At 41.7% G+C, this 14,736-nt stretch overlaps 1 long non-coding RNA gene across 2 annotated transcripts in view; it reads left to right on the plus strand.

Annotated features, from left to right (window-relative positions):
• The window catches only part of LOC116216963, a 34,304-nt gene extending 20,785 nt beyond the window's left edge, over positions 1–13,519 (plus strand). The window contains exons 2-5 of one of the 2 annotated variants that reach the window (XR_004160709.1): positions 4,277–4,371; positions 7,780–10,043; positions 10,371–10,536; positions 12,298–13,519. This is a non-coding gene — a long non-coding RNA (uncharacterized LOC116216963). Of the gene's footprint in view, positions 1–4,276; positions 4,372–6,723; positions 7,172–7,779; positions 10,044–10,370; positions 10,537–12,297 lie in introns of those variants that run through there. The other variant, XR_004160710.1, reaches the window with a different exon arrangement.
• Positions 13,520–14,736: the final 1,217 nt, after the last annotated feature.

Genomic DNA, 14,736 nt, shown 5'->3' on the forward strand with positions numbered 1-14,736 from the left:
TTTTTGTTGTTGTTGTTGTTTTGTTTTTTACTTTTTAACTAGGGATGACGAAGATAATCAAAATGAAAAAAAAGTTAGTTTTAGTTCAATATGAAGAGAACATCACTGTGTAGTATATTGAACAGCATGTGTTGAGGCAAAGGAACAGGACCTGTGTCCACGTAGAAATTAAGAAAAATGTGAAAACGTGATCAGAATTGTTTTCTTTAAAGCCTGTTTTAATATGCATGCCCATTCCTTGCTTCCTTTCCATCCTCCAGATCTAACTGGTTAGCTACCATACATGCTGGTTGCCTGTGGCTTTGTTCTTGTGATTGGTTGCATTTCTAATTGTCAAAGGTATGTACAACACTGCCGGGGAAGCATTTTGGTCTCTTCTTTTTTTTCTTTTTTTTTTCTTTTTTAAACAAACCTTCATCTTGAGCAACTCTAAGTAATTAACTCTGAATTTGCATTCTGCAGCATGTGTAGTGAGTTACTTCTATCAGGGATCAGAGCAATCATAAAGAACTTGTAACTTACTTAAATTGTTAGTGATAAATACATTTTGACTAGTAAGCCAGTAGCTAAAACAAGCTTATCAGAAAGCAAAAATGAATCTCTCTGAATATTACTATTTTTAAGAACATCCAAGAAGCATGCAGCAGAGAAGCGTGGTTCAGGATCTCCACTGTGTACGAGGACAGCATAGCAACATGCTGATGTGCATGTACACATGCTGTGCGCTCCCTCTTCTGGACAGTTTTGTAATTTTGTGTTGGTGGAACTTGCCCCTTTTGGGCTTAGTCTTAAAAATTCTTCAGAGCTGAAATTACTGCTGCATATGTGCTGTTACTTCGCTGTGCCTGTTAGAAATGGGTCTGAGAGGTCTTACAGCCCAGTTGCAGTCACATAGGTCGTTACCACCTGTTTGGAGGGCTCGTGTCTCTTGACGGCAATGTGTCCTGACAAGTTTCTCACCCTGCTGTGGTAGGTGCTGTCAGAATCAGTGTTCTGACACGACTTCTGACTGTGAAAACATGATTTTCATTTTCAGGAAAGCAAACTTGCAGTTATAGCATCTAATAGAGGGAGGAGTCTGGCCCTTTCCTACCTCCACCATGGACTTCCAGGCTGATCTGGGTGTGTTGTCCGGTCTCTTTTTTCTTCCTTTTTTTTTTTAAATTCCAATATTTCCCTTTCTATAAAACAAAGCTTGCATTTCTGGTTATCTTGTGATGAAAACATACACAAATTTGAGGTGAACTGATCTATGGCATTATTATGAGCCATAAACATACTTGGTTAGACTGTCAGGTAGAAAAATGAAAACCCACGTGAGAAATGTTTATCCACCACTTTCATGTCTTTTGATCTTGACTGTTCCCTTTGATGAGGGAGAGGCTGTACAGTATTCTACATGCAATCTTTGTGCTGTTCCTCCACTAAGCAAAAGGCCCTAACTCCTCATGGCTTTCACCTGGAGCACACTGATAAAGTTTGCTTAATGAATTATTTAGGGGTTTGGAATATCCAAACCACCTTCTTCTGCACTCAGATATTTCATACCCACTGCCCCAGCACTTTTACCTTCTGAGTTCTGAGACCTCTTGAAATTTTAAGACTGAAGAAAATGCAGTGTCTTCTATTCCTTGCTTCCCAGGTCCCTTATGGCTCTTCTATCTTACATACTCCTCAAAATAATAAAAATTATTAAGAACTATCTATTTTTAATTATAATTAAGGCATAAAAGCCCTATTTGGGTGCTGGAATTTTTTTGCTAAGCATCGTGCTGCTGGCAGAAAAGAATGCATCAATTTGAAGCCAGTGAGATTTGCAGGAATAAAGTAAAGCTTTGCTTTAGGTTTTCAGAAGCTCAGACTATGCCTATGTTTCCAGTATACATGACAGAATGATGTTACTACACACACACACACACACACACACACACAAAAGAAAAAAATTACACATCCAGTCTTTTGTATTTTGACTGTGGGCAGTTCAGCTCTGTCTGGTTGAGTGCGTGTTGTGTGTTCTTTCTTTTGATGCATAAACAACTCCAGGTTAGAAATGAAAGGGATAGGGATCTAAAATCCCATTTGCCTCTTCTCGGTGTGTTTAGACAATGCAGTGTGCACTGTCTAAAGGGGAATTTCTGTGAATCATCAGTTGCTGTTGCCAAACTCAGTCTCTCGTTGTTCTGATGTGAAATTCAAAATATTGGTCCATATTGTCTTGAAAACATGCTGAAAAAAATGAGCAGTGCATCTATCCTATGAACTTGCTTTTAACTGAGGCATGGAGGGATGCTTTTAACGGGAGACATGTCTCTATCCCCTGTAGTTGTGTATCTGACCTAGCTGAGTCCATCTGATTTCAATTTTCAATTGTTTGGGGAGGGTTACACTGATGAAATCAAACTGTTACTTACCTGCCTGCTGCATGCTTTTACCTGGGATAAGTGTTTATAATAAGTAAGTGAATTGTCCAATATTTACAACATGATGAGACCTTCTGATAACAAAACACGTGCCTTGGAGGAGCCAGCCACCTCTTTCTCTCAATTTCAGTGATACATTACTGGTATTTGAAATGCTTCCTGCTCTCCAGATGTAACCAACACCTGGTGCTGCTGATCCTTAACAAACTGATGAGCCATTCTGCGGTCTTCCCAAAGTTCTTCACTCTCAACCTTCTCTCACATACCAGTCTTATAACAAATGTTCACAGGTGACATGTTTGTCTTCTGTGTCTTGTATCCATGTCCCCAGCAAAGCTGCTTGTTTGCAAGCTTCAAAGTCCCAGATGGACTCATATGGGTATGTAGGGTTTTCTGTCATTTTTTTTCAGTCAGCTGCTTCTGTCAAAGTATTTTATGATGGCTTGCACCCATGTAAAAGAAATAAATGAAGGACGAGAGTAACACATGGTAGTCTTGATGGGTGTGAAATATTTTCCAACAGTGAGCTGTTTTTCTCCACATCTGTGGTTGTTTCTTGTTTATGTTGCTGCACGTTAAACAAAGCACAGTGCATTCATTTCTTTTTCTCCTTCCCTGAGCTGGGAAGCCTTAGTGCGTGCAGGGATAAAATAAAAGAGAAGAATAATGACAGCTCCTGTTAGTTTCATGTAGTATGTATGCCAAAAATCACACATAATCACAGGTGCACAGGTAAGACAGTGGACTCCTTTCTCCCTATTTTGTCACCTGAAATCCTATATTTTTTTTTAAACCTTATTCCTTTTCCTATCCATCTACACTCCCTTACCCCAAAGGTTCTTGACTTCCTCAGACCTGCTCTGCCTATGGAGTCTGTTCCATTTTCTGCTGAGACAAACCAGTCCTTAGGTAAGAAACTGCAGGAAAGAATATAAAACCTTTCTGAAGACAGCCTTTGTTCACTGAAATAAATTGGAGATTGCTACTAGCACCAGTAGAACCAATTCTAGACTTCTTTGGGCTCTCAGCATCTGATTTCTCATTCATGAAACTGAGCCTGAATAAAGATGCTGTTTCCTAACAAGAAGATGAGTAGTGAACTACTTCTCTCTCCCCTAGCTGCCTGAGAACTTGGGCGATGCACTTCTGCTTTTCTGACCTCTCATAACATCCAGCGGTGAGTGGAAAAACAAAGCCCTGCGCTAAGGAAGGAGGAGGAAGTTCAGGCTGCTTATGTGTCATTTTATGGTTTCGTTTGTTTTTTCCAATTTTGCATTAGTGTAATTTTTTTTTCCAAGTTGCAGAAATTTTTTTTTCCAAGTTGCACTTCATAGTGATGGCAATAATATTCATGAGATATTCTGGGAACTATTTTTAACTTATTTTTTAGGGATAGAAGGCTTTGCTTACCTTTTTCTGAAACCTAGGCTTCTCTACAAGGTCCTAATGTGTATTACAAAATCGAAATAGATGTAAGAGAATTTTGTAGAACGTAAAATATGATTTTGGGACTTCAGTGGATAATTTCAGCCCTCAACAGGTAAAGGCTCATCTCAGTCTGAGTTAGGTGAATAAGTCAATTAGGCTGTGTGGGAGGGTGAGGTGCACTCTTACAAGGACAGTACTTTACTTTTCTATCTAGCATGCACGTACTTTGCTGGCTGCAGTTTCAGATGTTTTTCTTTCTTGGTACCTTCTGTTTATAGCTCTTTTGTGCCTGTGTTTGAAGACCTCTTATCTCACAGCTATATCATGGTACTGTATCTCCAAATGACATGCGCAATACCCCAAATGTTAATGCTGGTCTCCGTGTCTTTCATGTCTTTCTTTTTTTCTTTCTTTTTTTTTTATTTCAGGGTTCCTCTTTTTGGGAGGGAGACTAAAGATTTTCTTCTGGAGTCTTCAAGCAAAACAAGTAAAATATTCACTCCAGATCTGACGCACACTGAAGGTACATTTTTATAATTGTCCTAAAGACTGAAGCTTGCTTTCTCTAAAAATACAAGTCATGCCCCTTGTGTCAGCAGCACAAATAACTATATGAGTTCATTGCCAGCCAGATGAGTGAGTTAATCTAATTGCGAAACAACTTGTATGCATTTTTTCCTCTGTTAATTATCAAATGGATCTACTGACTCAACCCAGCTCTGAGGTCAGGAATTGGGAAAAGTGAGTGTATGCTTTTCTATAGCACAGAATTTAAGTTCATTTAATCCATTTTTTAAACTACGCCTCTTCTCTGTCCTAAGGTTCCCTTTTTAAAAGAAAAGGAGGACCATAGGAAATTGTCTGCTTGCAGGCACAGTCAGATTGCTTAAGACTGTTTATCCCCTACATGGAGGAAAACTTGTGTGTTCCATTGCTGAAAGTTAGTGAGTTTGGGCTGTCAAGTCAATGATAAAGTGAGTCTTTTATCTTTCTATATTGTTATTTTCCATCTTGCATCTTGAGCAGTGAGGCTACATCTACTTTTGTTCAATGAAGATTGAGATTCTGTGTTGTTCCAAACACTGGGAGCAGAAAAGAGGGAAATTTTCAGTAGCTGAAATGTGTAATAACACAGAGGTGTTGTAACACTGTTTGTAGTGTGTGAGGAGGAGGATATGATGACACAGGAGCAGAAGAGAGAGAGAGACTTGATTTGACTGCAAGCAAAAGCGACAGGCTGGGTAAATAGTGTACCCAGCGCTTCTGAGCAGCCTTGTCAGAGCGGCAAAAGGCTGCCTCTTTTAATCTTTTGTAATTGCACGTGCTCCATATAGCACTGCAGGTGTGAAACACCAGGGGATGTACTTGGTTCTTTTTACCTTTCTCAATACTTGTCTTTAGAAATTCCACCACAACTTTCTGATGTTTTGTGAGCCAGAGGCTGAGTAATAATGGCTTAGAGAATGGCTTTGAGCCCCTACTCACTGACATGCCATCAGTGGGGGAGGAGTGAGGGATGGAGGTCTGAAAAGGTCTCAGAGGAGCTATCACTTCTCGCATTGCAATTGACTCTCTGATGACCTAAAGCTAATCTCCACCCATCTTATGAGGTAATTTGCCTCTGAGTTATTTGCATGGATGTCACTTAAAGTAAGTAATGCCTCAGTGGTCTATTTATCTCCTTTTTGTGGCATCAAGTTAGGATATTTTCTGAGATAACTCAAAAAGACTTTATTAGCACAGTGCTCAAAGTATATGCTCACTGTAAAGCATTTTAACAGAAATGGAAGGAGTTTACTTAAGTCAGAACTGCACGAGGATCACAGAATTCATTTTCTCTTGGGGTTACTATGTACAGTGTTAACAGATGTGTTTTCTGCCTATTAGTCCAATTTTTCATGTTTTAGGCTATCATTTTTTAAGATGCAATAATCACACGCCTGGATAAGTGTTTTCAGTGGATCTAGGCATCTTCTAGGTACCTAGTAGGCATATTTAGAAGATCTTTTAATAATAATGCCTATCACTTTGTTTTAGGAGAGCTTAAAACAGTTCACCGTCTTTTGTCTTGTGTTAGCAGTGTGTTCCTAGTGTTGATTATGTGCTTGTCATGCGCTGTGCAATTAGAACATAATATGTCACTGTATAAAAAGTCAATGACCTAGAGCACTACAAAGCATTACTGTACTCCTTAAAATTTATCTGCAGGCTCCAAAGACTATTCCTACGACACTAACTGTCCTCTCTCTATTGCCTGTATGTGCTCTGAAACAGGGCCTTTCTTTTGTCTTTGAGCTACAAAATGATCTCCCATCATTTTGAGGTAGTGTGATTATCATTAGTATAAGTCATGGATGAAAATGAAAGCAGAAGTAAATCTGTAACTCTTAAAGCTGTGTAAAGCCAAGCTTTTATTTTCCCTAATGATAATCTGAAAGAAAAGAAATGTTTATGCTGGCTCTGAAATGTTTCAGTCCAGTCCCAAACCACTGATGTTCTAAAAATGAAATGGACATTTGCCAACGCCTCACTGAAGAAGGGCCATTCCTGAAGAATGTGGTAATAATACCAGCCAGTTTATTTGCCTATTATCAAATAATAAATGAAAAGAGCCAGAAGTCTGGTTGAACAAGAGAGCACTTAGTAGTCTTGAATGTAAGGAATGCAAAGTTCCAGATGCTGGCTTTCCAACTTGCAGTTTGCATGTTCCTATTCCATCATTTCTGAAATACTGAGTGTGCTAGACCAGTGAGGGCTGTCAGGATAACCTAGTGTGAGAACCCTTCTTTGTTTTCTGGCTCAAAGCCTGCTTCCTGAGGTATTTCTTGTGATAAGACTCTGATTGATTTATTGAGGAGGCAAGTGATGGGTGCTACCGTGTGACAATCGACATCACTTTGGGAACATTTGAAAGCCCCTTCCTCTAGAGCTGCTTGCCTCTGGAAGAGAGTGCTCTGGAGCGTTCACTGGCAGAAGCTCTGGCCTGCGACTAAATAGCTCCAGCTTGGTACGGGAAAACTGGGGAATGATACCATTGTGTCCTGTGAAGAACAGGATGGGCATCCCTGCTCCTTCTTATCTGCTGCCAAGGCCCGGAAGGTGGGAACAAAGGAGTTTCTGCTGAGATCTCAGAGCCAGGAGCTGCTGCTCCAAGGAAAGCTGACTCAATGACTTTGGATTTGAGCTGTCACTCCAAAGACAGCTGACTCGACCACTTGTACTGTCATTGAAAAGTCATCATCGTCAACGGAACAGCAACACCCAACGGCCCACTGCTGCTGAAGTTCAGTGACTGAATTACGATCCATGCTGGATCCATGGTGGTGACTATCTCCCTCTTGCTTCCTACAAAGTCTCCTTGCTTCTATTTCCTATCTTTTCTATCACCATTCTTCCCTTCCCCATCTCCCTGAAAGACTAGGATTTGTAATAAACTGATCAGACGGACATTTGAACCGCTGTTTCTTAATCTCACGTTAGGTATACATGTATCAAAGAACCTCCTCTCCCTCCTATAAATTGGAGCGAGATGCCTAGTTGCTCTAACATCCTTAATGTTAGCTCTTAATGATAATTTCCACAAGTTTTATTTCAAGTGTGTTTGAATAGCGGAGAAGAGAGATTTCATTACTTGTTGAATCAGTAGAGCCTTGAAATCTGTTTTGATTTTTTTACTCAGTTATTTATGGGTAGTGTTGCCTTATTCCCAAACACTTCACTCTTCCTGTAAATTCAGCTAAGTGTTATGCAAGACAAAAAAAAAAAAAAAGTCTTGATATGATTTACAAAAGCCCCTACTGGAGGCAGAAACTTCTATTTTAGACATATATTCTCTATATAACTTTGTTATCTTTTCCTCTTGCTTCCATTGTCTCTGTTCTTCTCTTTCTGACCTGACCTATTATTTTCCTTCTTTCCTTCTGTTCTGCAGGCTGCTGGACAGCAAATGCGTTCTTGTGTAGTAGAAGTGTCCGACTTCTGTGCGCTACAGACCACGGCAACTTTTCCTATAAGTCTACATGTTACAGCTAACAATCAGCCATGAACCTTTGTTCTGCCTTAACAGATTTGGCTAAATAGAGGCCCAAGAAATGTTGACTGATTTACTGAGAGCTCATTGGAAAGGAATAGAGTACTGGAGAAGTGCTCTTTAAAACCTGTTTTCTCTTAGAATGGGTGGAAGGAAATTGAGGATGTCTATTGCCTACAGCATGTAGTGACCAGCGGTGTGCTGAAGAAGGCATGGTGGACTTTGAATTAGGCTTTCAATTGGATGCCTCCCTGTTGTATGTTGAAGGAAGTGTCAAACCAAGGAACAAGAAAAAATGCAGACCTAAGAAGTGGGCAGCTTTTGCCCACCCACAGAATGCCATATTGTTGCCAGACAAACTTCAGCCCAAATAAAACTCCTTAACACCAAAATAGTATTAAGAAGGAGGCATTATGTTTTATTACAACACTGGATACATGGGGGATATTTCCACCAAACATGCACATCAATGGAAAAAAGGTACGTCGTTTATATACATTTGGGTAAACCGTGTCTATGTGTTTGGAGAGAGGTCTGCAGTCGTCTTGTCATCTTGACCCCACCTCTTCCAGTCGCACACGCTTACTTAGTTAAGGATAGGGCTAATCTCCCTTCCAGCAGGCTAGATAGATATGCTAATTTTCTAAATGCTCCTAAAAGACAAGATTAACCATTCTGACAACAGTATCACTTTCGTTGTATCTAAATGGTGCAATTAAAAATGTAAAATGCAGTTTATGTGGAAAAGTCCTTGATGTTTAATAACTAAATATCTGCTTTCACAAAGTTATCTTTTTCCCTCTGATGTTAATAACGGAAATCTTTGAATTCAGCTCAGTATTATGAGTCTCAGTATCTTCACTCTGATTGGAAAAATTCCATCCAGGTTTCTCTCTGAAGCTTTAGGCAGGGGCAGAGCATTTCGTCACATAAAGCAGCAGCTGACTAAGCAGCGTGTTTGCTGTGTTCTCACTTTTACTTTACACGATTGTTGCTGTGCTGTCAAGGGAGGACGTGTCTGTGTAGGGTATGATCTGGCTCTTGGTGGGAATCAAACTGGCCCTTATAAGAGGCAGAGTGTGGAAAAAATAAACCACAGTATGAGAAACACTTGGAAGCCAATAACTTAGGCTCAGGCAAGGACCTCAGTAACCAGTATTTTATTTCATGATTGCAATGGTGAGTGTTCTGCAAGCAGAAGCACATGCTGCAAGGAAAACTGAATCTTATTTCCTAGTTCCTGACACTGAGCCCCTCCCCTGGTTCTCACTGAGTACTCTGGTTCATGTTCTTCCAAATTCACATACTGTTCACACATCTCTTCTTTGTCAGGTAAGCAGTTAGTTAACAGAAATCTGTCTCTGTATCTCCAAGTAAGCAGAGTCCACAAAATATTTGCCACGCCAGCATCTCCTGCCATATATCTGCTGGATAAGTTTTTCTTGTGCAGTTCTGGGTGAAGATGCATGTCTTAAAGACATTACTTTTTGCTGCTCGCCCCCCTGTCAATCCCTCCAAGGGCAAAGAGTCCATAAAATTGTCCATAAAACATGGCATCCAGGCTCTCCCAGTAGCTCTGAATAGAACGTTCTTTCATAGCCTAGTGCTATCCCTATTCTTTAGCCACAGACAAAAAGTTATCTTGTATCATGAGTTCTGAAGTATGTTCCTTTGCTACAAGATTCTATTACTTATGCAAAAACAGCATTTCATTCTATTAGTTATGCAAAAACAAGATTTTGTCTCCCACAAAAAGAAAGAACAATGAGTGTGATGTGGAAAGTAAGCAGTAGCATTGCCAAACAGCCCAATTTAATGTGACATGGGAAAAACTCCCATAATTAAAGAAATGTTCCTTGTGTTACTTTAGCAGATCTCCTGCATCCTGACATTGTAAGAGTATGTTTTTGTCTGTATTTTTATCCTACTACACTAAATCACAGCTTTTTTTTTCTTTTTTTTTTTCTTGTTATAAGTAATGAAATCTGTCTTTTATGCTTGATGAGTATGAACAGGGGTGGAAAGAGGAAGTGTTCCAGCAAAGGCTGGGTAAAGGGTCTAAAGCACAAAGAACACCAGAGGGAATGGATGCAAATCTGTGAAGTGTGGCTCCAAGCCTCGGAGTGATCCAGTCATGTATTGAACAAGAGCTCTGCTATTGGAAAGTAAGTTAGCTCTTCAGTGGAGCTGAATTTGCACGTGTAAATTGTTCGTATGCACATTTTTTGTGTACTCTCGCATTGTTGTTCTAGTAAAAGAGAGGAATCATCTGTGGGTGTAGGAGTTTTCTTTGAATCTCTGATCTTTTTGTACCTGCAAATCGAGGTATAGCTCCAGATGTTGTTTGCTTAGCTATTCACAGGGTTGTTTTCTAACCTAATGCTTAACATGCTTTTAGGGTGATCCAGCAATATGCAAATATTTTAAGTTAATCCACCAAATACTAATTTAAAGGTCAAACGACACCGTCTTCTGGGATTTTGTTCCTGCAGTTTTCCATGGAAAAACAAATTGCTCTTTGGAACACAGAAGAGGATTCAGTACCCATTTGGCTGTCCATCCATTTAAAGAAACTAGTTGGAGGACCAGGCTCAGAGCGACATCGTCAGAAGTTGGTTCTCTACTTGAAGATTCCACTTACCTGATGGAACATTGCAGGTGTCTGTACTTGGGCCATCTTTATCCTAGTGGCCTTTCAGTATCTAATGGGGGGCTATAAGAAAGAAGGGGACAGATTCTTCAGCAGAGTCTGTGGTGACAGGACAAGGGGAAATGGTTTCAGACTAAAGGATGGGAGATTGAGATTGAATAGAAGGAAAAAGTCTTTCACAGTGAGGATGGTCAAGCACTTGAACGGGTTGCCCAGAGTGGATGCCCTGTACCTGGAGACTTTCAAGACCAGACTGGACTAGGCTCTGAGCACCTGATCAAGCTGTGAATGTCCCTGCTCATTGCAGGGGAGTTGGACTGGATGACACTTAATGGTCCCTTTGAACTCTGAGGATTCTTTGATTCTATAATTTTACGATCAGTGTTGAGAAGAAAGCAGGTTTTCGAGTGAGATCAAACTGGCAAAATCAGGTGACATCCTGAGAGCAGGATTCAGAGTGGCTTAAGTAGGTGGAGGGGTGGGATGAGATGGAGCTTAGGGAATCCTATGACAGCTGGAGGTCGTCTGGTCAAAGCAAGGCCAGCTTAGAGAAGGCTCAGACAATTTTTGAATATTGTCAGATATGGAGACTCTGCAACCTTTCCAGGTAACTTGTGCCATTATTAGACTACTCTCAACAGATTTGAAAGGTGGGCCTGGGAGAATCTAATGAGGTTCAACACAGCAAAGTGCAAGGTTTTGCACTTGGGCCAGAGGAATCCGAGGCATTTATACAGACTGGAAGGAGCAGTCCTTGAGAGCAGCTCTGCAGAGAAGGATCTGGGGGTCCTGATGGATGAAAAGCTTAACGTGAGCCAGCAGTGTGCTCTTGCAACTCGGAAAGCAAATGGAATCCTGGGCTCCATCAGAAGAGGGGTGGCCAACAGGGACAGGGAAGTGATTGTCCATCTCTACTCTGCTCTTGTGAGGCCCCATCTGCAGTACTGTGTCCAGGTCTGGAGCCCCCAGTACAAGAAAGACAGGGAGCTGCTACAGAGGGTCCAGAGGAGACACACAAAGATGCTCAGAGGGCTGCAACACCTCACCTACAAAGTCAGGCTGAGGGAGCTGGGCTTGTTCAGCCTGGAGAAAAGAAGGCTGTGGAGTGACCTCATTGCAGCCTTTCAGTACCTAAAGGGAGCCTACAAACAGGAGGGGAATCAACTCTTTGAAAAGGTAGATAACAGCAGGACAAGGGGAAATGGTTTTAAGTCAAGGGAGGGGAGATTTAGGTTGGATGTCAGGGAGAAGTTCTTTGCTGTGAGAGTGGTGAGGTGCTGGAACAGCTGCCCAGAAAGGCTGTGGATGCCCTGTCCATCCCTGGAGGTGTTCAAGGCCAGGTTGCATGGGGCCCTGGGCAGCCTGGGCTGCTATGAAATGTGGAGGTTGTTGGCCCTGCATGTGGCAGGGGGTTGGAGCTTGATGATCTTTGAGGTCCCTTCCAACCCTGGCTATTCTATGATTCAAGCATGTCAAGACTCTGGAAAAATAATTGGGATTTGATACATTCTTCATGTCTCTAAACAAAAGGTTTTTAATATAGAGAAAGTGAAGTCAATTTATTTAGGTAAAGTAGGTAGAATCAGTGTAGACGGCATGGTATGAAACTTTGAGATACCCTTATGGACTCAAATAAGAGACATTTGCATGTTGTTGAGGTTTTTGTTGCTGACATGACAAATTAAATTGTCTTTATGTGTTTAGATGAATTATCATAATATACTAATTTTATTTTCTCTGTGTTTATTTTCTGCCATCTCTGTGCTTAGATGAAGTGGATGATACAGTGGATCTGTACTAAATCTTCAGCTCAAGACGGAGGCCAGAAGCGAGTACAGTCTGTGCAAGGAAATATTCTCTTCAGCTAGTGCAAATGAAGTCCCAGTAGATGAACATCATGTTTGGAATTGATATACACTTATTGGGTATGGGGAAAGGCTGAGGGAACTTGTATTACCTCAAGTGGTGCTACAGTAGTCCAGGTCAGTAGCTCTGAATGCCGAGGCTGTTGGACTGGCACTTCAAGGAAGATTTTACATTGGAAGCAATATGTAGATCTGGAAGATGGTATTGTCCACTCTGCATTGCACCAAAAAAGTCTTTTCTGCAGTAAGGCTAACATACTGCAGTTTAAGAAGTCACTATGTAGTATCTAGAGGAGAAACAGATCTGTGGAAATGCAGTTTGGGAATCATTTCCATAAACTTCATTAATCCTTTCCTTTGAAGTAGAAATACTTCAAATGGTAGTAAATGTCCATCCTTAAAGCATTTTGCTGCTAGCAGCCAGCCTGTGGCTTCTTGAAAGTCATTGCTGCATGTGAATAGATGTGTGTTAATAATTTAAAGCAGGGGTTGATAGTTCCATAGGGATAGCAAACAAGAAAGCAAAGCAATGGCTTTGCATGAGAGCCTGTTATAACCCTGTAAGTGTTTTTCTATAAATAGCGTGTTGTTTCTCTCAGTCATCTTTGAGAGCAATATTAAGTCCAGAAGTATTGGTAGATAAAATCCTGACTTATAAGAACTATAAATGCTGAGGTTTTTTTTCTAAAGAGATGCTAGAAGGGGCATAATTAGTAATTAGGATTGTTTAATGGTGGTCATTGATCTGGGAGATATGAGAGGTAATGCATTGTGATGGATACTTTGCATGTTTTGAATGGCACTATGAGAATCTAGCATGGGAGAGGAAGCACAGCAGGAGTATCAGCCTTTTTGCTGCAAGCTGACTTATGTTCACGATTTAGACACACTGCTGTTGCACCTGCAAGGACAAACAAGCAAGGTGTGAATGGTAGAGTCAGTATTCCCTAAGACACTAATTACTGTAATTTGGGAAAAATAGAAAAAGGTTTGGTGAGACACGCTGTCCTTGAGGTTTTGATGAGACAGAACCTCTAGACTGCTTTTTGCGTGTTGGGGGCAGTTTGGGTTGTAGTGATCATGAGATGGTGGAGTTCAAGATCCTAAGTGGAAGAAGCAAAGCAATAAGTAGGATTGCTACCCTGGACTTTAGGAGAGCCAACTTCAATCTCTTCCGGGACCTACTTGGAGCTATCCCGTGGGCTCGGGTGTTAGAAGGTAAGGGGGCTCTGAGAGCTGGTCAGCATTTAAACAGCTCTTCTTCCAAGCTCAGGATCGGTGCGTCCCTGTGAGCAAGAAATCGGGAAAAGGTGGCAAGAGACCTGTGTGGATGAGCAAGGAGCTCATGCGCAAGCTCAAAGGAAAGAAGGTCCATGAAATGTGGAAAAAGGGTCTGACTACTTGGGAAGAATATAGGAATGTAGTCAGGGCCTGCAGGGATGCAACGAGGAAGGCTAAAGCCCATCTGGAATTGAATCTAGCTACAGTGATAAAGGATAATAAAAAAGGCTTCTTCAAGTATGTTAACAGCAAAAGGAAAACTAGAGAGAATGTGGGCCCCTTACTAAGTGAGGGGGGGGTTCTGGTAACAGGGGATGCTGAGAAAGCAGAGAAACTGAATGCCTTCTTTACTTCCGTCTTCAGTGAAAAGGCTCTCCCACAGGAATCCCACACCCTGGAGGTTAGTGAGAGGGTCTGGGGAATGGGAGACTTCCCTTTAGTCAGGAAAGAGGACGTGCGTGAGCGCCTAGGCAGTACTAAGGTCCACAAGTCCATGGGACCTGATGGGGTGCATCCACGTGTGCTGAGGGAGCTGGCGGAGGTCATTGCCGAACCGCTCTCCATCATTTTTGAGAGATCTTGGATAACAGGGGAGGTCCCTGAAGACTGGAGGATAGCCAATGTCACACCGGTCTTCAAAAAGGGCAAGAAGGAAGATCCGGGTAATTATAGGCCTGTCAGCCTCACCTCCGTCCCTGCAAAGGTGATGGAATAGCTTGTGCTGGATACCATCTCCAGACAACTGGGAGAAAAGGAGGTTATCAGGAGTAGTCAGCATGGGTTCACCAAGGGGAGGTCGTGCTCGACCAACTTGGTGGCCTTCTATGATGCTGTCACATGCTGGGTGGATGGGGGAAGAGCGGTAGATGTAATCTACCTTGATTTTAGAAAGGCATTTGATACTGTCTCCACGACATCCTTATAACAAAGCTGAGGAAGTGTGGGATAGACGAGTGGACAGTGAGGTGGGTTGAGAACTGGCTGACTGGCAGAGCGCAGAGGGTCGTCGTTGGTGGTGCAGAGTCTGGCTGGAGACCTGTAACCAGTGGTGTCCCCCAGGGG

The sequence above is a fragment of the Meleagris gallopavo genome, chromosome 10 (assembly GCF_000146605.3).
Source record: "Meleagris gallopavo isolate NT-WF06-2002-E0010 breed Aviagen turkey brand Nicholas breeding stock chromosome 10, Turkey_5.1, whole genome shotgun sequence".
NCBI lineage: Eukaryota > Metazoa > Chordata > Aves > Galliformes > Phasianidae > Meleagris > Meleagris gallopavo.